This window comes from Durio zibethinus, chromosome 19, assembly GCF_047325235.1.
Source record: "Durio zibethinus cultivar Kanyao isolate XHJ-2024 chromosome 19, ASM4732523v1, whole genome shotgun sequence".
Classification (NCBI taxonomy): domain Eukaryota; kingdom Viridiplantae; phylum Streptophyta; class Magnoliopsida; order Malvales; family Malvaceae; genus Durio; species Durio zibethinus.
In genome coordinates, this window is record NC_143180.1 from 23928273 (window position 1) to 23951385 (window position 23113).

Consider the following 23113-nt stretch of genomic DNA (forward strand, 5'->3'; position numbering starts at 1 on the left):
TGAGACTTCCACAAGTGTTCTTAAAGTTTTGAAATAAATTAAGGGTAAAATTTTAGGGTTTAAGTTTAGGGTTTGAGGTTTAATTAAAACGTGAACATCTCTAAAAATCTCCATCATCTAGGCAGACTTTCAAAGCAAGTTCAAAATTTTTATAATTTTGGAAAACTAGTTAGAATTTTCTTATATACATTTTTTATGAAAATTTAAATAATAATTCCCCAACATCTAGATGAAATTATTTGTTTGAAGATGTATTTTTTTTATTCCCTCCAACATTTAGGCAGGGAAAATAAAAGCTTATTTTATTATTATTATTACTATTTAAACATTTTTAAAATATATTATTTTTTTCTTTTATATTGTTTTCATTTTTATTATTATTATTAATAACAATTAAATATTTATCATAATAAATTTAAACATTTATGCATAAAAAAAATTTAAAATAACAAAGATAATATTATATAAAAAGAATAGAAAATTCAAAAAAATTTTTTTTTTTTAACCTGAACTGGACCGGTCAACGACGGTTCGACGGTTCGGTTCGGTCTGGGAGCGGTTTGGTTGGTTCAGCGGTTCAGGCCGGTCCAGAGAGCGGTTCGGTTCGGTCTGGTCAAATCGGTTTAGAGCCGTTGAGAAGTCGGGTTAACGGGTCAGTTGCGCGGACCTCGAGTCGGGTTCGGGTCAACGCGCGGATCCTCTTTGGTTTAAACGACGTCGTTTTGGGGCGTTTATTGAAACGACGTCGTTTTGGCTATTGACTATTTATATAAAAGTTAAAATTTTTTCTTTCCCTCATTCCTTTCACTCTTCAGAAAAAAAAAACCTTCTTTTCTCTCTCATTTTTTTTTTCTCCGACCAAACGCAGATGGTCGACTGGCCGTTCCTCCGCCGCTGTTCGCCGGTCACCGACTGCCGTTGACGGTGGTCAAAAAATTCCCAAAAATACCAAAACGTTCCCCTCGACCTCCTGAGTTCAGATCTGAGGTCCCTTTCATCAAAAAGCGTCCCCACTTCCCTAGATCTGCTAGTGAAGTTTCGATCGATCCCTTTTTCTTTTGTATTCTGGCTTTATTTTTTTTTTTGAACTGACTTTGATTTTTCTTTGTGTAGGGGCTCTCGGCGCTGGGTTCCTCCCTGCGGGAAGGACTGTTTGATTTTTTTTTTTTGTGATTTTCTTTCCCTTTTTTTTTTGACAGAATCTCCCTCTCTTTTTTTTTTTCTTCTTTAACGTCTTCGCTAGGAGCTCTATTTATAGAGCTCCAGCCATACGCGTTTGGAGAGAAAGGCATGGGGCTCGATCACGGGATATAAACACGAGCCCCGTGCCTCTTTTATTCAATTTTGTTTTATTTGACGTTTGTCAACTGAAGAAGTAATTAAGTGTGGAGGGTAGGGTCTTAATTTTTGTCTTCTGTTTTTTTTTTTTGGGTATTTTTCATTTTTATTTTTTTTTGTTTTTTATTTTGTATTATTTTTGGCATTTTTTTTATTTCATATTTTGTAATATTATTATTATTATTTTATTTTATTTTATTCTGGGACAAAAATTGATGTTTACATGTAAGTATTTAAGGATTAATTAAAAAAATTAAAAAAAATTAAAGAGAATATAGAGATATTTTTTGAGACAAAAATGGCCCCACTAATATTTTTTGTTTCAATGATTTTTCTGGCCCACTCATAATATTATCGGAGAAAGTGAGAGTAGTGAGCTTTGATTTTTCTTTCGTCTGATTTAATTAAAATCAAGTGATCTTCCATATGGCTAAGCTTTACTTTAGTTTCAATCAAAACCTGAGAGTGAGGGATGATTTTGACTATCAATTTCTTTCACTCCACGAATTTCATCCTCTTCTCACCAAAAGAACATTTAGACAGCAGATTTGCTATGCTACCCCAATTTTATTGCTTCTTTCCCACAACTCCTCCTTCGTTTCAAGCTCTACTGCTGCACTATCACCATGTGTTATTAGAGTTGGTAAAGTACTTGTCTATTCCTTGTTTTAATTTCTAATTTCATCTTTAATTATTTTATTCCATTCTTTTTTTCTTAATTTGTTTTTATGTATGTTCTTATCATTCTAAGCATATTATAATCACACACACACATATATATATATATATATATATAGTATATATAGTAAAGATAAAAAAAAGTAAAAATAAGGGTTAAAAATCGAATCTCAATTTTATAAATATTAATCTACTTTCTAAGAAAATTAACGAATCATTTGAAGTAAATTTTAGGTTCACAATGAGGGTTTTTTTTTTTTTTTTTTCCTTCTTGCTAATTGATTATCCTTCTTTCCTGGCCTTTGCTCAATATTCTCATGATTTTTTTTTTAAGTAAACATGGAGAAATCATCATCATTTATTTCCTTTTTCTCACTTTTCTTCTACGATCTTCTTCCTCATTACATATATATAACTTGAGCAATGCCTTAATTTCTTTTTGATTGGCTTCTTTGATCATATGCTTCATTTTCGTCTCATAGGTTAGGAGAGAGATTGCTCCATCAACTTATCTGGCTTCAAGCTAGGCCTTGAGATCTTTGGCCTCTTCATTATATGTGGAACTTGGGATCTCATCATTTTGGAAAGGGATATAATCTTAGATCTTCTTGATCGTATACGTGAAGCGATTTGACATGTTGGTGATGGACTCATACTCAGTGAGTAACTAAGTATCCATATCTTGGATTCTTTAACTTGGTTGATGCCTTCAGCCTCACATCCAAATCCTACAAAACTAACTTGGTTAGTACTCTCACAAGTTGATATTATTTTGCATTGAGTTGATAGAGGTTCATATGTTTTACTCTTTTTTTTTTTTTTTGAATTATAATTATAATTATAATTTTATATATATATTTATATTAAAGTAGGTATAATTTAAATAATTTATCATTGATCGTTAATACTAATTTATTAAATAAAAATTAAAGGGCGCGGACAGTTGTGTGATCAACTTTAAAACATCTTTAGAGGCTCTTATTTCTAATAGTAGTTTTAATCGATACATAATTTTTTATTTTTAATTTGTCAATATTAGAGAAAAGTTGCGTGATATAATGATAAAGTACATTTTAATTTTAATGATCATGATTTCAGTACAGTCAGATCGAGGGAAATCAATACACTCTCACTGAAGGTAGGATATAATAAAACTGGGATAATCCTCTGTCCAAGTTTATTCCTCTGTTAGGTGGAGGCCATATTTTGCCAGGTTGTGTGCCACGTTATTCCCATCCTTATGAACATGCACAGTAGTACTTCCTTCCAGGCTATCCAACAACTGTTTCCCCTCCTCTATTAATAAGCCAATCGGCGAGAGGTCTGGTTGCCTGGCCTTCAGCTTCCTAATCTCAGTCAGGCTATCGCCCTCCAATATCACACGATTATACCCCATCTCTGAAACAAGCTTTAGTGTTGCTACTGCTGCCCTTCCTTCCACCTGAAAAGGATCCATAACAGATAAAATGCATGAGGATAAAGCCCCTAGAACCGCACCCGTGGAGTCTCTTATCATAGCTTCCGCCCACCTTTGTTTTACTGGCAGTCATACACTCCATCAAAGTTTACTTTTACCTAACCTATGCTTGGTTGTGTCCAACCACGAGGAGCAACATTGGTTCTATTCGTCCGTAACTGAGCTGCATTATACTCCTCAACGTATTTTTTAATAAAAAAAACCAGCTCATGTGTACTCCTCTCCTTTTCCCCATGCAGTACATAATTCCCTTCTCCCCATATACCCCAAACTGTAACCATGAAAAGCTGTAATAGGTCATGTGTTTTCTCCTTGAAGTTGTGTTTAAACCATTTCTTCATGTCAGACCAGTTGTTTTCCTCATCTAGCTCCAATTGTATTGCTTCCCAAATTCTGGCTTTTACTAAGTGCACGAAAAACCGTTTTTTCCTCTGCCCCGCACCGAAAACATGCTTTTTCCATGTCCAATCCCCCTTTTAGAGAGATTCAGATTAGTAGGCAGAATTTCATAGAAATTACATCGGGCCATCGCTTTAATTTTATTTGGCACTTTTACATCCCATATTTTCCTCCACAAACCACCATTTTCATTATCACGTGGGCCTGAGTTCGAAGTCTCAATTTCTTCTTCAGCACATGAGAGTTTGTAACCACTCCTTACCATATAGTTCCTCGAGTCGTCATAATGCCATACGTGTGTCATCAGAACCTACATTACTAACAGGTAATGCACTTATGGCCAGTCCGCCCTCCTCAGTGAACATGTTGGAGATGACATCTTGTTTCTAGGTTCTTGTCTTAGGGTTTATGAGTTCAGCCACTCTGCTATCAAAGTCCATTTCTCCAGTTTGTCGTGGTTTGAAATTTGGGGAAGTTGAGATCCATTTGTCCTGCCAGATTCTGATTTTTTCCCTATTTCCCACACGCCACCTAAGTCCCTTGTCCTCCAACTCTCTTGCAATCCATAGACTTCTCCACATAAGATATGCAGAAGTACCTAATTTTGCATTCACGTAGTCACACTCAGGGAAATATTTGGCTTTCAAAAGCTGTGTTACCAGCTGTGTCGGCTGGGTTTAGAGTCTCCAGCCTTGCTTACCCAGCATTGCTAGATTAAACTTCTCCATTTCTCTGAATCCTAGTCCCTCTTTGTTCTTTGATTGACATAGGTCGCCCTATTTTAACCAATGGATTCCTTTCGTTCCACCTCATTATTTCTACCAAAGTCCACCAATTATGCTGTTGATTCTTCTATACACACCTTTTGGCAACAGAAAATAGTTCATCGCATAAGAAGGAACTGCTTGGAACACTGCCTTGACAAAGATTTCCTTACCCTCATAAGATAGGCATCTATTACCCCATGCATTTGTCTTTGCTTTAACTCTGTTCTTGATTTCCCGAAAAGCACTAAATTTGGCTCTCCCCACCATAGTCGGTAAGCCCAAATATTTCTTAGGGCAGGTTGTGGCCTAAATACCAAAGATGCCTTGAATCTCCGCCCTATGTTCCGCACTTGTGTTCTTACTGAAAAAAAAGAGCAGATTTGTCAAAGTTGACTTTTTGTCCTGATCCTTCGTCATATCACTGTAACATGTCCTTCACTTTCTCGCCTTCACTCCTTGTTGTCCTTGCAAAGAGCAAGCTGTCATCGGCAAACAACAAGTAACTGATTTAAGGACCCCTTCAACTAGCTTGGACACCATGAATTACACCATCCCTTTGAGCTTTGCATAACATAGCAGACAGGCCATCACTACAAATCAGGAACAAATATGGAGATAAAGGGTCTGAACTTGTTAGTAACACAGCCATTAACAACTATGGAATTCGAAACTGATGTGATGCATCTCATAATAAGGGATATCTATCTGTTATGGAAACCTAACCTTACCATCAGGCTTGTGAGAAAAACCTAACCTTTCCATCAGGCTTGTAAGAAAAACCACTTCATCCTATCATATGCCTTGCTTATATCCAGCTTTAAAGCAAAGGAACCTGTCTTACCTGTCTGTCTGTTCTTCAGGGAATGCAGTAGTTCATAGGCTACCAGAACATTATCAACTATTAACTGGCCTGGAACAAAAGCACTTTGTGATTTGCTAATACACTGAGGTAGGATTAGTTTCAGTCTGTTTACAAGGACCTTTACGATGATCTTGTATAGGACATTACAGATCCTGATGGGCCAAAAGTGGGTAATCTGCTTAGGATCTTTAATTTTTGGGATAAGAATCATGTTTGTATGATTCACATCCTTCAGTCTTCTCTCCCCATTCAGGAACTGTAAGCAGAAGGTGACCACATCTTTACCTACTATACACCAGTATTTCTGGTAGAAGAGTACTGGCATACCATCTGGAATTCTGGTCCTCGTGACTTTAAAGGGTGCATCTGCTTCAGCGCTGTGAACACTTCATCCTCTCTGAATTCGGCCACAAGTGTGTCGTTCATTTCCATGGTGACACTATTCTCCACTGCCTACATGATACCATTCGTAATATTACATCCCTGGGATTGGAACCATTCTCTGAAGCATTTATTAGCAGTATTCTGGATCACTTCCTCCCCCTTCACACCATTCACCATCATTGTCCTCAAGGCCCTTGATAATGTTGTGCCTTCTCCTCTGCTTCGCCTTGGCTTAAAAAAATGATGTGTTATGGTACCCCTCCCTTAACCATATAATCCTTGCACGCTGGGCCCAGAATGTTTCCTTCTTGTCTAACATATTATTAAGCTCATTTTTAGTGACCTTTATCTTAAGAGATTCTTATCACTAATAGGAAGGCTTTCGGCCCATTGAAGATTCCTGTGCAGCTCTTTGATTTTGCCCTTCATGTTCTAGTACTTCTCTCCATGCCATGTTTTCAGTTTTTCACTCGTTGCTTCAATCCTGTTCTGCAAACTGGTCTGGTTGTCTCATCTCCAAACCGACTGGATCTGTTTTTTCATAGTTAATATCTAATGCCCACATAGCTTCAAATTAAAAACGACTTTTCTTCTTCCTTCTCCTACCCTTTGGTTTATTTCCTTCGGTGTTGACCAAGATAGGTTTGTGATAAAAAATCGGTGTAGTAAAGTGAGACAATGAGAAGAACAGAAAGTTTTCCAACCATTCACGGGTTCCCACCCCCTATCCAGCCTCTCCCGCACGTTGTTCGTCCTGTCATTTCCCCTTTCCCAAGTAAACTAGGTGCCATCGAAATCAATATCTTCGAGTCCTGCGTCTGACAGCACTTCCCTAAACTCTCCCATCTGTATTTCCCTTCTCTTCCTTCCCTCCAATTCCTTTTATGGCCACATAATTTTATTAAAGTCTCCAATACATATCCATGGTTTATCCAATTGTGTAGCTAAGTTCCTCAACAAACTCCATGATATGTCCATTCTCCTTGTGTCTGACTCCTTGTAGAACCCTGTAAGACGCCACCCTCGATTGTCATTCCCATCCAGTACCTTCATATCAATGTGATTCGATGAGTAACTTAGCAGTTTTAGGTTGGTGTCTTCCCTCCATAACATAGCCAGGCTCCTTCTATTTCTTTTAGAACTAACCTCGCAACAAGCATCCAATCCACATCTTCGTTTTATGCTATCAAACTTTTTTAAATGTAGCTTCATCTCATAAAGGAATACTACATAAGAGTCTTCTTTTTTCAGCAGTTGCTGAAGGACACGAACTGCCTGTGGGTTCCCAAGCCCACGGTAGGCACTTCATTGTGTCCAACAGGACTGAAAACCAGTTGCCGCCGTTTCGATTTCTCCTTTATGCTGGAATTCTCCTTCTTTCCTAAAAAACTTTGTCTGTGGTGCCTCTGCCCCAACCGTATCCCCATTTGCATCCACCTTATCAGCTCCTTTTCTTTTCCCCAGTTGTACAGTGTCACTCGTCGAAACCTGTCCCATACCCTGGGCTTGTTTCTTTCAGTATCCATTTACCCTCGACCCATCTCTATGTTTTTGATACTCTTCTGCATGCATGGTTTCCTTAACATGAATTGGATGGTTACGGCCCACCCCACACGCCCGATCTGAAGCTGCCCCCACCTCCCTTGTTCGTTTTAAAAAGTCCTGCATGGTTTCATGTATCGTGGATATTGTGTGCTTGTCAGCATCGTCTTTTCCTTGGGGGTTTAAGTGAGGCCCACTAGGTGATACCTTCGTGCCCCCGCCCGTCACTTTGCTTGGTCATACGTCACCTCCCATCACGGGTTGACCATCACAGCACACATATGGGTTTGATCAAGGCTCATCAAGATGCACTATATTTGAAAATCTTCCAATATCTGCTTGTAAGCCGTTAATCTCGCGTCTTAGCATCTCCTGAGAATCCTCTATTGAGTCAGCTCCCCCATTAACTCCTTTCCTGCCAATCTCATTTTCCACATTTACCGCCTGGTTATCCGTTGAGAGATTGCTCCCCTTACGATTCTGGTGGGTTGCCCTAGTGTCCTTTTCCATTATGCCACCACCCTCTACTGCCGCTTGGTGTTGATCCACTCCAAGCCCTGATGATATGATTTATTCCTTACACTCGTATGTTTTACCTCTAGATTTATCCAAAGTCCCTCATTCAGAATATGAAAAAACCATATATGAATAGGCATACTGCATGTCTATTGTAGTAATCAGCTACAAAAATATTTGAAATAAAGAATGATTTTTAAATTATTTTTATGATACATGCCAAGGAGATGCTCTTAAGTTTCTTAAAAAATGGGAAACGACTGAGTTAGAAAAATATCAAAAAACAAAACCTCTTAACTTTTCTACAATCTCTCTCTTTTAAAACTTTTTACACAAATCATAAAAAATGAAATATGTGGGATGATGGAAGAAGTTGATGCTAATAATGAAGCTCAATATATTCTTTCTAAGCTGAAACATCCAAAATCAGAATGAATTTTCAAAAAGATATCTTAGTAAATATCAGCATTTGGATGAAGAACATTTCAAATTTTGGTTAGAATAATATTTTCATAAACTCCTAGTACCATGAGATGAGTTGTTCTCAAAATTATTCTATTTTTTTAAGAGTAAATTAGAAAAATCTAGTATAATAAATCCCGATATTGCTTTATACGATATTTTAGGAAGTCGTATACATTATATACAAAATCAAGTTATAAAATACTGTTTGAAACAACAAGTAGCTAAGCAAGCCAAAAGCAAACTTAGTCATAAACAATGTTCGAAACTTTTGCAAGATGAGTTTAATTTTGGTTGTAAACAACCATCAAAATTTAAAAGGTGTTTTAAAAAGAAATGTTATTCTATGAAAAAATGGAAACCTTACAAACAACAAATTTCTGCTAAAAAGAAATATGTTGTTAAAAAGAAAAATTTCAAATACAAGAAAAAAGAAAAATACAAATATTTTATTTGTGATCAAGAAGATCATTTAGCTTTTAATAGTCCTAACAAAGGAAGAAGCACTAAAAATATGATCAAAACTCTTGAACAACAAGAGCTTTGTATTGTTTATGCAAAAGAAATATTATATATTGAACAAATTCTTTATGAAATATTTTCTAAAACAAAATCTGATTCTTCTGATAATGAATATATTTTTATGGTCAATGAAGCTACATTTAACCAGGATACAACTTCTGTGAAATTTACTTCAACAAAACCTGTTCAAGAAGAAATGATGTTTTAAGGAATATTATGAGAAAAACTCATACTATTTCTGAAGAAAAATTGAAACAAATATAGCTCATAAAAAGATGAGATTTACAAAATCAATTATTTCAAAATATTTCAACCATGGTTTAAACACCATATACAAAAAGTATTTGGCGATACTATAGCTAATGATTTTAAACAAGGATCAATAGAAATTCCTTTGTTTTCTCAATAAAAAATCAACTAATTTCTCACAAAATATACCAAGATGAAATGCATACATATTGATATTATTATGATTACTATAAAATCCCTTTTTATATATGAAAAAGAGATTTCTATTTTAGTTGTTTTAATGGATCAAAATTTTTTTAATCTAGTTAATGCTGTAATTGGAGGAATCCAATTCAATTTAGCATCTAGACTTGTTGTTTTCAAAGTTAAATCAAATTATTTTTTTCTATATTTGGTCTTTTAATAAAAAAAAGTCTTTGTCTTCGTATCAGAACACAAAATTTTGATATCTACGAATATGTTCTCATGATCTTTCCATAAATTAGACTGTTATCTATGAGTTTACAAATACTACTACAGTATCTATAAAAAAGATAGATCCTAAATTGATTGAAATATTTGAACCACAAAAATTTGAATATGAAATCAAACCTAAATTTATGGATATTCGTAATTTATCTATCCTAATAAGATGGCTTTTACCTAGTACTGAAAATTAAGAAGAAATTCAGAGTCAAAATAATTCTCTAAAATTCTTCTCATCGGGAAAAAATCTTTATTTAAAAAATACTAGTACTTATAATCCAAATCTTGGATTAGTACTGCCTATATCATTTTCTATTCAAGAAGATAATTTAGAAAGCTCGAGTAGTCAACAATCCTTTGCTACTCCATATAGAAATTCTTTTTTTGGATTTCAAACCAATAGTATAATAAGTACTCAAATTCCTATCTTTCCTGAAGATAACCATTCTCAAACATCACAATATAAAACAATCAATTTTGTTTTGCAATCAGTATCTTTTTCTAGAAAAACTAGAATTGAAAAAACAAAATCCTTAATTTTAAAAACTGATTTTACAAGTTTTGGTAATAAAAAAACAAACAACTCTTTTACTTTTATTGAAGGAACATTTCGTTTTCAAAATTATAAACATTGTTCTTTACATATTCTATTAGACATAGCAGCAACCATCTCCAATTGTCGTAGTAATGCATTTTCATTAGACAAATGGGAACCAATAAAACATCCTATAATAGTAGGAGGAATAGAGGGAAAAGAAACCCTTATAGGATACAAAGCACAAAATTACCCTGTATATTTCAATAACACTAAATTTATAATTCCAAAGATACTTTGCTTTCCTCATATGCGTGGTGACATGCTATTAGGAAACAACTTTTTCATAAAATATTTATCGTTTTATATTTACCCTAATAATATTTTTCTTACAATGGATAATCAATTTATTAATATCGATTTAGTAAAATAACCTCAAAATATTTGTGATAAAAATTTTCAACCGAAAACAATGAATTCTCAAATCAAGCTAATCAGTGAAAAACACTAGTTATATATAGTTTTAAAAGAAAATTTCTATGAAGAACCTTTGAAACTATGGGTGCGAAGTCCTAGATTTTGTTCTCTCAAACTTATAGATCCTTCTAAAATCATTAGAGTAAAACCCATGATCTATACCAAATAGGATATAAATGAATTTAAAATTCAAAATTTTGAACTTCTTTCAAAAAGGTTAATTGAAACAACAACTAGCCCTCGTTCAAGCCTTACATTTTTGGTAAGAAATCATGCAGAAATCAAAAGAGGCAAACCTTGATTGGTAATCAACTATAAAATGTTAAATCAAAATTTGGTTTTTAACGGATATTACATCCCTTGAAAAGGTGTTTTGATAAATTTAGCAAAAAATGCTATATATTTTTTAAAATTTGATTGTAAATCAGGGTTTTGGTAGATTAAGCTAAAAAAAGAGTCAAAAGCATTAATTGCCTTCAGTGCACCAACAAGAAACTATTAGTAGATTGTAATGCCATTTGGACTTTGCAATGCTCCTCAGATTTTGCAACGATGGATGGATGGAATTTTTGCAAAACATAAAAAATTTTGTTGTGTCTATATTGATGACATTTTGGTTTTTTCAAAAAATCTTTATGATCATTGAAAACATTTAAATATTATTGCTCAAGAATTCATCCAGCATGGAATTATACTTGGTCCAAAAAGGATTGAGTTAGAAAAAACTCAAATAAAGTTTTTAAGATTAAGATTTTCTGCCAATGGTCTTGAACTACAAGATCATATTATAGTCAAAATACAAGAATTTCTAGAACAACTGAAAACGAAAAAGCAGGTACAACAATTTTTAGATCTTCTAAACTATGGAAGATAATTTTTCAAAAATCTCTCTAAAAAAGAGAAAATTCTTCAAGAAAAACTCAAAAAAGATATAAAATTTTCTTAGAACAACTCTGATACTGATATTATTAAACAAATTAAATAAAAAATTACAAATATTCCTAAAATATATCTTCTTAAACAAAGAGATTTATTAATTTTAGAAATAGACGCTAGTGAAGAACACCAAGGATGTGTTTTAAAAGCAAAAACCTTTCATAAAAAAGATGAATTGATTTGTGATTATAATTCTGAAAAATTCAAACCAAATGAAATCAAGTATATTATTTTTGAAAAAGAACTATTAGCTATTAAAAATGTTGTTTCTCGTTTTCATATATTTTTAGCCCTAGAAAATTTTGTAATTAGAGTTGATAATCAATCAGTTCGTATTTTTTAAAAAATAGAAAACTCTTTGATAATCTTAAACGAATAAAATGGTATAATCTTTTTATGTCAGTACAATTTTACTATTGAATTTATTAATGGAAATAATTTTTTTTTTTGCAGATTATTTGAGCAAACCTAATGGATCAAGGGAAAAAACCTTAGTAAGAAGGTTAGAAGGTTATTCAAAAGAAGCAAACTGAAAAGGTTTCTTCTTTTTCTTCTTCAACTTCAAACTATTTTCAAAATAATCCTATTTCAAGATTATTCATTTACCAACCTTATGGATATTTACCTCATCAGCTTGCATAAAGGCCATTTTACCATCAGAGATTTCAACCAGATTTCTTTCAAAATTCTCAAGATCCAAACCCATGTACCCTTATGTTTTATTCTCAAATTGTTTTATCTGCAGAACAAGCCTTTCAAAAAGTCCAAGTTTCTAATCCATAAATCAAAGACTTTCTATAATTTTGAACTTTAACCAGAAGTCTATGATTTGATAAATAATATTTGAAAATCTCCTTTCTCTCAAAATAAAACCCAATTTAGAAAAAAGATGACCAAATTAGTTGAATTTTGGGTTAATCAAGCCAAAAAATTTCAAGACTTTCAAGAAGCAGCTTTTCAGAGTCGTTTTTCATATAATCTGTTAAAATAACAAGATATAGATTTCTTTGCTTTGGAAGAAAATCAATATTCAATACAAGAAATAAACAATTTCTTATCCCTTTGTGAGTATTTTGAATCCCAAAATTTTCCAAAAATATGAAAATTATATCATATATTTCTCTTTGAAAAAGCTATAATATTCCTAACTAAGGAATTATTTCAGCAAATTAACTTACACATCCTTTAACAAGCAGAAAAATTGTTAGTTGACAAATTTTTCGATTTTTATTTTGCCACTTATAATTTTACCATAACATTAGGAGACCAAATCCCCAAACTTAAATTCAGATTAAATCATGATCTTTTCAATATAACCAGTATCAAGTTAGGAATTGTTAGAGAAATTCTAGTTCAAAAATTTTCCTTTGAATTAATTAAAGGCTTCTTTGCTTTTATTAAACACCAGTTTCACAAAATGACCAAATATGTTAAACATTTTTTCTATATTCATCTTCACATAACCAATCTTCTTGGAGTCTTTCAACGAGAAAGATTCTATCAACCCTATCAAATATAGGAAGCACAAAAAATCTATTCTGGCAATCTATTGGAACCATTAATGGATGCTTTAGAAAATCTAGATGACTTAAACAAAGTTATTCAAAATTACTAAAATCCCTTTCAATATCAATTTCAAACAGGAATTTCAATGATGGAAAAGGAAAAAACCTTGCTTGATCTTGCCACCAGGTAAAGTTTTCTAAAAATTTATGCATGGACTGATGGCAAAATAATTTTTGACTTAAAATACCATGCTTCACATGAAGATTTCGAAATTGAATAAGAACTAGAAGCTTTGAAACTGTTGTATCAATTTTTAGAAATGGAAGATCTTGACCATCCACAAGAAATTCTCTATCAATACCAAAAATGATGGCAAATGTGAAACAAATTTAGATCAGTATCTTTTTTATCTTATAACCCTAAGGATGAAGAGCTTCATAATCTGAATAATAGATTCGATGGATAAGCTATTCTATACCAGAATAAGCCTATTCCTAAAGCTATCGATAGAAACAAATAAAAATGTCTGGAGCCTAAAACTAACTGATAAAAGTCACTGTAGCAGTTACTGTAGCAGAACATGATAGTAGTCACTGTAGCAAACAAATTTAAATCTTCTACAGTGTAAAGATAAATGATCAGACATTATTTTAAACTTTTTTCCTTTATAAATAGAGCTTGGATTTCTCTAGAGGGCAGAGGCTTTCTTCAAAACTTCCTTTATTTTTCTTTATCCTAGTTTCCACTCTTAGTTTGTCTACTTTTTTTCTCTTTAACCTACTGCTCTTAGTTTGTCTACTTTTTTTTTTAACCTACCTCTTATCCTTGTTTATACTCTTTCCTTTTCTTTCTTTTTCTTATATCTTGTAAATGGTATCAGAGCTTTGTGACTATTATAGATTGTGTAAATAAGCAATATCTTAGTAGTGTTTCTACTACAGTGACTGCTATAGTGACTTTTGTCGGCTGGTCTTGGGCTCCAGACATATTATGAAATTTTTACAAAACATGATTTAGAGAATTATTTTGACTTTGAATTTTTTCTTCATTTTCATTATTAGGTAAAAGCCATCCTGTTGGGATAGATAAATCACGAATATCCATAAATTTAGGTTTGATTTTTGATTCAAATTTTTGTGATTTAAAAATTTCAATCAATTTAGGATCTATATTTTTGATAGATACTGTAGTAGTATTTGTAAACTTGTAAATAGTAATCCAATTTATGGAAAGATCATGAGAGTGTATATTTAGATCATAATTTTGTGTTTTGTACAAAGATAAAGACTTTTTTCTATTAAAAGATCAAATATAGAAAGAAAATAATTTGGTTTAACTTTTAAAGCAATAAGTCTAGATGCTAAATTAGATTGGATTCCTCCAATTATAACATTAACTAGATTAGAAAATCTTTGATCCATTAAAACAACTAAAATAGGAATGTCTTTTTTAGATATAAAAATGGATTTTATAGTAATCATAATAATACCAATATGTACGTATTTTATCTTGAGATATTTTACGAGAAAATAGTTGATTTTTTGTTGAGAAAACAAAAGAATTTTTATTGATCCTTGTTTAGAATCATTAGTTATAGTATCGCTAAAAACTTTTTCTATATGGCATTTAAACCATGGTTGAAATATTTTGAAATAATTGGTTTTGTAAATCTTATCTTTTTTTATGAGTTGTATTTGTTTCAATTTTTTTTCATAAATAGTATAAGTTTTTCTCATAATATTCCTTAAAGATGTCATTTCAAAAAAATCATTTAGCTTCTAATTTTCCTAACAAAGGAAGAAATGTTAAAAATATGATCAAAACTCTTGAACAACAAGAGCTTTGTATTGTTTATGCAAAAAAAAATCAGATATTGAAAAAATTCTTTATGCAATATTTTATAAAACAAAATCTGATTCTTCTGATAATGAATATATTTTTATGGTCAATAAAGCTACATCTAACTAGGATACAACTTTTGTAAAATCTACATCTTCAACAAAACCTATTCAAGAAGAAACCATTTCTTTAAGGAATATTATGAGAAAAACTCATACTATTTTTAAAGAAAAATTGAAATAGATACAGCTCATAAAAAAATATGAGATTTACAAAATCAATTATTTCAAAATATTTCACCCATGGTTTAAACCCATATAAAAAAAGTATATGGGGATACTATAGCTAATGATTCTAAACAAGAATCGATAGAAATTTCTTTGTTTTCCTAATAAAAAATCAACTATTTTCTCACAAAATATCCTAAGATAAAATATGCACATATTGGTATTATTATTATTACTATAAAACCCCTTTATATATCTGGAAAAGACATTCCTATTTTACCTGTTTTAATGGATCAAAGATTTTCTAATCTAGTTAATGTTGCAATTAGTGGAATCCAATCTAATTTAGCATCTGGACTTGTTGCTTTCAAAGTTAAACCAAATTATTTTCTTTCTATATTTGATTCTTTAATAGAAAAAAGTCTGTCTTTATATCAAAACATAAAATTCTAATATAAATATATGCTCTCATGATCTTTCCATAAATTAGACTACTATATACAAGTTTACAAATACTACTACAATATCTATAAAAAAGATAGATCCTAAATTGATTGAAATTTTTTAGCCATAAAAATTTGAATAAAAATCAAACCTAAATTTATAGATATTGATGATTTATTTATCCCAACAAGATGGCTTTTACCTAGTACTGAAAATGAAGAAGAAATTTAGAGTTAAAATAATTCTCTAGAATTCTTTTAATTAGGAAAAAATCTTTATTTCAAAAATACTAGTACTTATAATCCAAATCTTAGATTAGTACTGCCTACATCATTTTCTAATCAAGAAGATGATTTAGAAAGCTTCAGTAGTCAATAATCCTTTGCTACTCCATATAAAAATTCTTTTTCTGGATTTCAAGCCAATAGTACAACAAGTACTCAAATTCCTATCTTTCCTGAAGATAACCATTCTCAAACATTGCAATATCAAATAGTGAATTTTGTTTTGCAATCTGTATCTTCTTTTAGAAAAGCTAGAATTGAAGAAACAAAATCCTTAATTTTAAAAACTGATTTTATAAGTTTTAGCAATACAAAAGCAAACAATTTTTTTTTTTAACTTTTATTAAAGGAACATTTCATTTTCAAAATTATAAACCCTATTCTTTACATATTCTATTAGACACAAGAGCAACCATTTCCAATTGTCGTAGTAATGCACTTTCATTAAACAAATGGAAACCAATGAAACCTCTTATAATAGTAATAGGAATAGAGGGAAAAGAAACCCTTATAGGATACAAGGTAAAAAATATCCCTATGTATTTCAATAACACTAAATTTATAATTCCAAAGATACTTTGCTTTCCTCATATACATGGTGACATGCTATTAGGAAACAACTTTTTTGTAAAATATTTACCATTTTATATTTACCCTAATAATATTTTTCTTACAATGGATAATCAATCCATTAAAATTGATTTAGTAAGAGAACCTTAAAATATCTATGATAAAAATTTTCAACTAGAAATAATGAATTCTCAAATCAAGCTAATTAGTGAAAAACACTGGTTATATATAGTTTTAAAAGAAAATTTCTGTGAAGAACCTTTAAAAGTATGGGTAATAAGTCCTAGTTTTTGTTTTCTCAAACTTATAGATCCTTTTAAAATCATTAGAGTAAAACTTATGATCTATACCAAATAGGATATAGATAAATTTGAAATTCAAAATTTTGAACTTCTTTTAAAAGGATTAATTGAAACAATAACTAGCCCTCATTAAAACCCTGCATTTTTAGTAAAAAACCATGCAAAAATCAAAAGAGGAAAACCTTGACTAGTAATCAACAATAAGAGGTTAAATCAAAATTTGGTTTTTGACAAATATTACATCCATCAAAAATATATTTTGATAAATTTAGCAAAAAATGCTACATATTTTTTAAAATTTGATTGTAAATTAGGTTTTGATAGATTAAGCTAAAAGAAGAGTCAAAAGCATTGATTGCTTTCAATGCACCAACATGATAATATCAATGGACTGTAATGCCATTTGGACTTTGCAATGCTCCTTAGATTTTTCAACGGTAGCTGGATAAAATTTTTGCAAAACATAAAAATTTTGTTGTGTTTATATTGATGACATTTTGGTTTTTTCAAAAAATTTTGATGATCATCGAAAACATATAAATATTATTGCTCAATAATTTATCTAGTATGAAATTATACTCAGTCCAAAAAAGATTGAGTTAGAAAAAACTCAAATAAAGTTTTTAGGATTAAAACTTTCTGCCAATGGTTTTGAACTATAAGATCATATTATAGTCAAAATACAAAAATTTCCAAAACAACTAGAAACGAAAAAGTAGTTACAACAATTTTTAGGTCTTCTAAACTATGAAAGATAATTTTTCAAAAATCTTTCTAATAAAGACAAAATTCTTCAAGAAAAACTTAGAAAAGATATAGAATTTTCTTGGAACAACTTTGATATTGATATTATTAAACAAATAAAATCAAAAATTACAGATATTCCTAAAATATATCTTCCTAAACAAGGAGATGTATTAATTTTAGAAACAGACGCTACTGAAAAACATGGGGGATGTGTTTTAAAAGCAAAAACCTTTCATAAAAAAAATGAATTAATTTGTGGTTATAATTCTAAAAAATTCAAGCCAAATGAAATCAAGTTTATTATTCTTGAAAAAGAACTATTAGCTATTAAAACTATTGTTTTTCATTTTCATTTCTTTTTAGCCCTAGAAAATTTTGTAATTAGAACTGATAATCAATCAGTTCATGATTTTTGAAAAAATAAAAAACACTATAATAATCCTAGACGAATAAAATTGTATAATTTTTTTTGCCAATACAATTTTACTATTGAATTTTTTAATGAAAATAAAAATTTTCTTACAGATTATCTGAGTAGACTTATTGGATTAAGATAAAAAACCTCAACAAACTTAAAAAGGTTGAAGGGTTATTCAAAAGAAGCAAACTAAAAAGGTTTTTTCTTCTTCTTCAACTTCAAACCTTTTTCAAAATAATCCTAGTCCAGGATTATTCATTTACCAACCTCATGGATATTTACCTCATCAGCTTCCACGAAGGCCATATTACCATAAGAGATTTCAACCAGATTTCTTTTAAAATGCTTAAGATCTAAACCAATGGACCCCTATGTCTTATTCTTAAATTATTTCATCTACAAAACAAGTTCTTTGAGAAGTTCAAGTTCCTAATCTAGAAATTAAAGACTTCTATAATACTGGACTTCAACTAAAAGTCTATGATTTAGTAAATAATATATGAAAATCTCATCTCTTTCAAAATACAACCCAATTTAGAAAAGGGAAAATTTTCAAAATTTTCAAGAAGTAGTTTTTCAAAGTCTTTTTTCATCTAATCTGTTAAAATAACAAGATATAGATTTCTTTGCTCTGGAAGAAAATCAATATTCAATATAAGAAATAAACAATTTCTTGTCCTTTTGTAAGTATTTTGAATCCCAAAGTTCTCTAAAAATACGAAAATTATATCGTATACTTTTCTTTGAAAAGGCTGTAATATTCTTAACTAAAGAATTATTTCAACAAATTAACCTACACATCCTTCAATCAACAGAAAAATTGTTAGTTGACAAATTTTTTGATTTCTATTTTGCAACCTATAATTTTACCACAACATTAGGAGATCAAATCCCCAAACTCAAATTTAGATTAAATCATGATCGTTTCGGTATAACCAGTATCGAGTTAGGAATTGTTGGAGAAATACTAGTTCAAAAATTTTCCTTTGAACTAATTAAATACTTCCCTGCCTTCATTAAACACCATTTTCACAAAATGACCAAATATGCTAAACGTTTTTTTATATTCATTTTCACATAACTAGTCTCTTTGGAGTCTTTCAACAAGAAAAATTCTATCAACCCTTTGAATATGAAAAGCATAAAAAATCTATTTTGGCAATCTATTGGAACCATTAATGGATGCTTTAGAAAATCCAGATGACTTAAACAAAGCCATTCAAAAATACTCCAATCCCTCTCAATATCAATTCCAAATAGAAATTTCAATGATGAAAAAGGCAAAAATTTTGCTTGATCTTGCCACTAGACAAAGGTATCCAAAAATTTTTAAATGAACTAATGGCAGAAGAATTTTTATCTTAAAATACTATGCTCTACATGAAGATGTCAAAATTAATTAGAACTAGAAGCTTTGAAGCTACTGCATCAACTTTCAAAAATGAAAGATCTTGACCATCCATAAAAAATTCTCTATCAATACCAATAAGGATGACAAATGTGAAACAAATCTAGATCAGTATCTCTTCTATCCTATAACCTCAAGAATGAAGAGCTTCATAATCTAGATCATAGATTCGGTGGATAAGCTATTTTACACCAGAATAAGCCTATTCTTAAAGTTGTCGATAAAAACAAACAAAGATGTTTGGAGCCCAAGACCAATAGATAGCAAAAGTACTATAGCAGAAACACTGCAGCAGTCACTGTAGCAAACATATTTAAATCTTCTATAGTGTAAAGATAAATGATCAGACACTGTTTTAAACTTTTTCCTTTATAAATAGAGCTTGGATATCTCTAGAGGGCAGAGGATTCCTTCAAAACTTCTTTCATTTTTTTTATCCTAGTTTCTGCTATTAGTTTATCTACTTTTTTTCTCTTTAATCCACCACTCTTAATTTGTCTAATTCGTTTCTCTTTAACCAAAAGTCACTGTAACAGAATTTGGAATATATTGTTCTAACCAGAATTTGGAGTGTTCTTCATCCAAACGTTGATATTCACTAAGATATCCTTTTGAAAATTCATCCATGTTTTGGATGTTGCATAGTTCAAGCTTAAAAAGAATATATTAAGCTTCATTTTAACATCAACTTCTTCCATCATCGCACACATTTCATTTTTTATGATTTATGTAAGAAGTTTTAAAAGAGCAGAGATTGTAAAAGAGTTAAGAAGTTTTATTTTTTGAGATTCTTCTAACTCAGTTGTTTAGTATTTTTTAAGAAACTTAAGAGCATCTTCTTACCATGTACCACAAAAATAATTTAAAAATCATTCTTTATTTCAAATATCTTTGTAGTTGGTTACTACAATAGACATGGATTGTGTCCATTCATCTATGATTTTTTCATATTTTAAAAGAGAGACTTTGGATAAATCTAAATATGTTTATCCCTGTGCCATAGTTCATTTGTTTAACGAATTTATGTTTGTGGAAGAGAGTGGTTGTTAAGTTTGGCTAGTTTGGCTTTTGCTCAACGTTGATGTTTGTTTTATTTCTTCTTTTTTAGGGAAATAATTTGGATCAACTGGATGTGTTTCAACCAATTGATATAATTCAGGATTTTGTTGAAATTCTAGGAATCTAAGTAGATCATCAGCTTCTGGGTTAGAAACTTCATCTATTTTTCTTTTTCCTCTATCCACTGGTTATGGTAAAGGTTGTGTTTCTTCATAAGATATTTCTTCATTAGATGAATTTGTTTTAATTTTAGTTACTGGGTTAGTGGCTAAAATTTCAAAGTTATCATCTACAACTTCTTTTTCACTACTTTAACTAATTGTGTCATAGTTGAATATGTAGTGATAGTTAAATTTTTTGAAAAGATCTTTATGTTCTTTATAAAGCTTTTCAATTTCTTTTAAATATTCAATTCTTTGTTTAGAGTTCTCAGTGTTGTTCATCTTCATTTTGAAATTTTCTATCAAGTATTTATATGATTTGAAGTCCAATTGTTCTTTTTTTTTTTTGTTCTGGGAAGATGAAGGTTTATCCTGCATAGTCATAATGGTGTTTCCATAGTACAGAGGTCCTAAATAAGTGTTTTTTGATTCAGTTTTAGCTTTCAAATTTTCAAGTTTTTCTTCAATATTTTATACTTTTAGTAGTAATTTTTTAAAGAAAAAAAATAGAAAGATCAACCAAACCATTTAAAGTTCTATTGATAGCTATATTATGAGATCACATGCTGGCTCTATATGTAAACTATGATTGTAAGTTTGATCTGTTGCAAGACAAGTCTTTTCTTCTTGATCTTCTATATTTTAGGTGCTTAAAACTTGGGTTTGAATTTTTAACGATTTTTTTTTAAGTCAGTTAACAAAGGCAATAAAGCCACAAATACCAGCAATGAGACCACAAAAATACTAGTACTTATAATCCAAATCTTGGATTAGTATTACCTACATAATTTTCTAATCAGGAAGATGATTTAGAAAGCTTCAGTAGTTAACAATCCTTTGCTATTCCATGTAGAAAATTTTTTTCTGGATTTCAAATCAATAGTATAACAAGTACTTAAATTCCTATCTTCCCTAGAGATAACCATTCTCAAACATCGCAATATCAAACAATCAATTCTATTTTGCAATCTGTATCTTCTTTTAGAAAAACTAGAATTGAAGAAACAAAATCCTTAATTTTAAAAACTAATTTTATAAGTTTTAGCAATAAAAAAGCAAATAGCTTTTTTACTTTTATTGAAGGAACATTTCATTTTCAAAATTATAAACTTTATTCTTTAAATATTCTATTAGACACAAAGGCAACCATCTCCAATTGTCGCAGTAATGCACTTCTATTAAACAAATGGGAACCAATGAAACATGCTATAATAGTAGTAGGAATAGAGGGAAAAGAAACCCCTATAGGATACAACGCAAAAATGTCCCTGTATATTTCAATAACACTAAATTTATAAGTCCAAAGATACTTTGCTTTCCTCATATGCATGGTGATATGCTATTAGGAAACAATTTTTTCATAAAATATTTACCATTTTATATTTACCCTAATAATATTTTTCTTACAATGGATAATCAATCCATTAAAATTGATTTAGTAAAAGAACCTCAAATATTTGTGATAAAAATTTTAAACCAGAAACAATGAATTCTCAAATCAAGCTAATCAATGAAAAACACTGGTTATATATAGTTTTAAAAGAAAATTTTTGTGAAAAACCTTTAAAACTATAGGCAAAAAGTCCTAGATTTTGTTTTCTAAAACTTACCCTTCTAAAATTATTAGAGTAAAACCCATTATCTATATCAAATGAGAAAGGGTAATATATTATCAATAGTCCTCACCCTTCTTTCAACTAGGAAAGCAAGGAGCCAATCACCGTACCACATGTCTTTACCTGGTATTGAAGTCCTTTCAACCATTTCATTGCACTCTACATCCATTTGCCCGAATAGAACACATGAATAACAGAATTCGGGGAGCCTTTCGTATTTGATGAGACCTCGAATAATATCCTTTCCTCCCTCTAGCCTAGTGTAACACATCTCCTTAACGGTTTCATGGTGTCAACTTTCACTCTAATGCAAATGAAGCTTCCCCATCCATTATATTCTCTGTTCGCGTCCATGTTTTTCAATACTCCAATTCTCTACTCTAAGCCTTCCACTGCCTCCCTTGTCATCCACTTCAATGGCAGATCATAAACTCTGACCCAAAAAAGAACTGAGTTAAAAATATAGTCAGAAGGCCTTAAATCTTCATTATATTCTTTGAATAGTAGCAGATGATTGTTGAAGGGCCATGAGCCTTATCGAGCACTTTGAGTTTATCCTTCTTTGTTCCGAATTTAAAAAGAAAAAGGATTTTTGTCCAGAACACTGTTTGAGAATCTTTTGCTAATTTCCAAATAACTTCGTTGAAATGTTGAAAAGTTCCTAACGTAGCATCTCTGTTGAAATGTTGTCTTATGATGAGCTTTCTTATTAGCTAATTCTCTTCCTCTGTTGATCCCAGATTTGATTGATCAAAAGTCCATTCCACCGATCCAATTCCTCTTCTGTGAGGCTGAGGTTTCCCCACAACTCCTTAAGCCCTTCTCCCATTGTACCAAAACACTAATTGCTGTACGAACCTTCAGCTAGTCTACCATATAAACCTATTTGCTGCTTCCACTCGTGATGTACTGGAACTAAAGAA

At 31.0% G+C, this 23113-nt stretch overlaps 1 long non-coding RNA gene across 3 annotated transcripts; it reads left to right on the forward strand.

Moving 5' to 3' along the window:
• Nucleotides 1-1739: 1739 nt before the first annotated feature.
• LOC111310000 (uncharacterized) lies at nt 1740-20743 on the forward strand. 3 transcript variants are annotated; one of them, XR_016330480.1, is made up of 5 exons: nt 1740-1986; nt 2499-2760; nt 12063-12146; nt 13253-13301; nt 20463-20743. It is a non-coding gene; the product is annotated as an uncharacterized LOC111310000 (long non-coding RNA). The 3 variants fall into 3 exon arrangements; XR_016330479.1 differs by lacking the exon at nt 13253-13301 and having other exon boundaries at nt 1744-1986; nt 20463-20740; XR_002692499.2 differs by lacking the exon at nt 13253-13301 and having other exon boundaries at nt 1745-1981; nt 20463-20739.
• Nucleotides 20744-23113: the final 2370 nt, after the last annotated feature.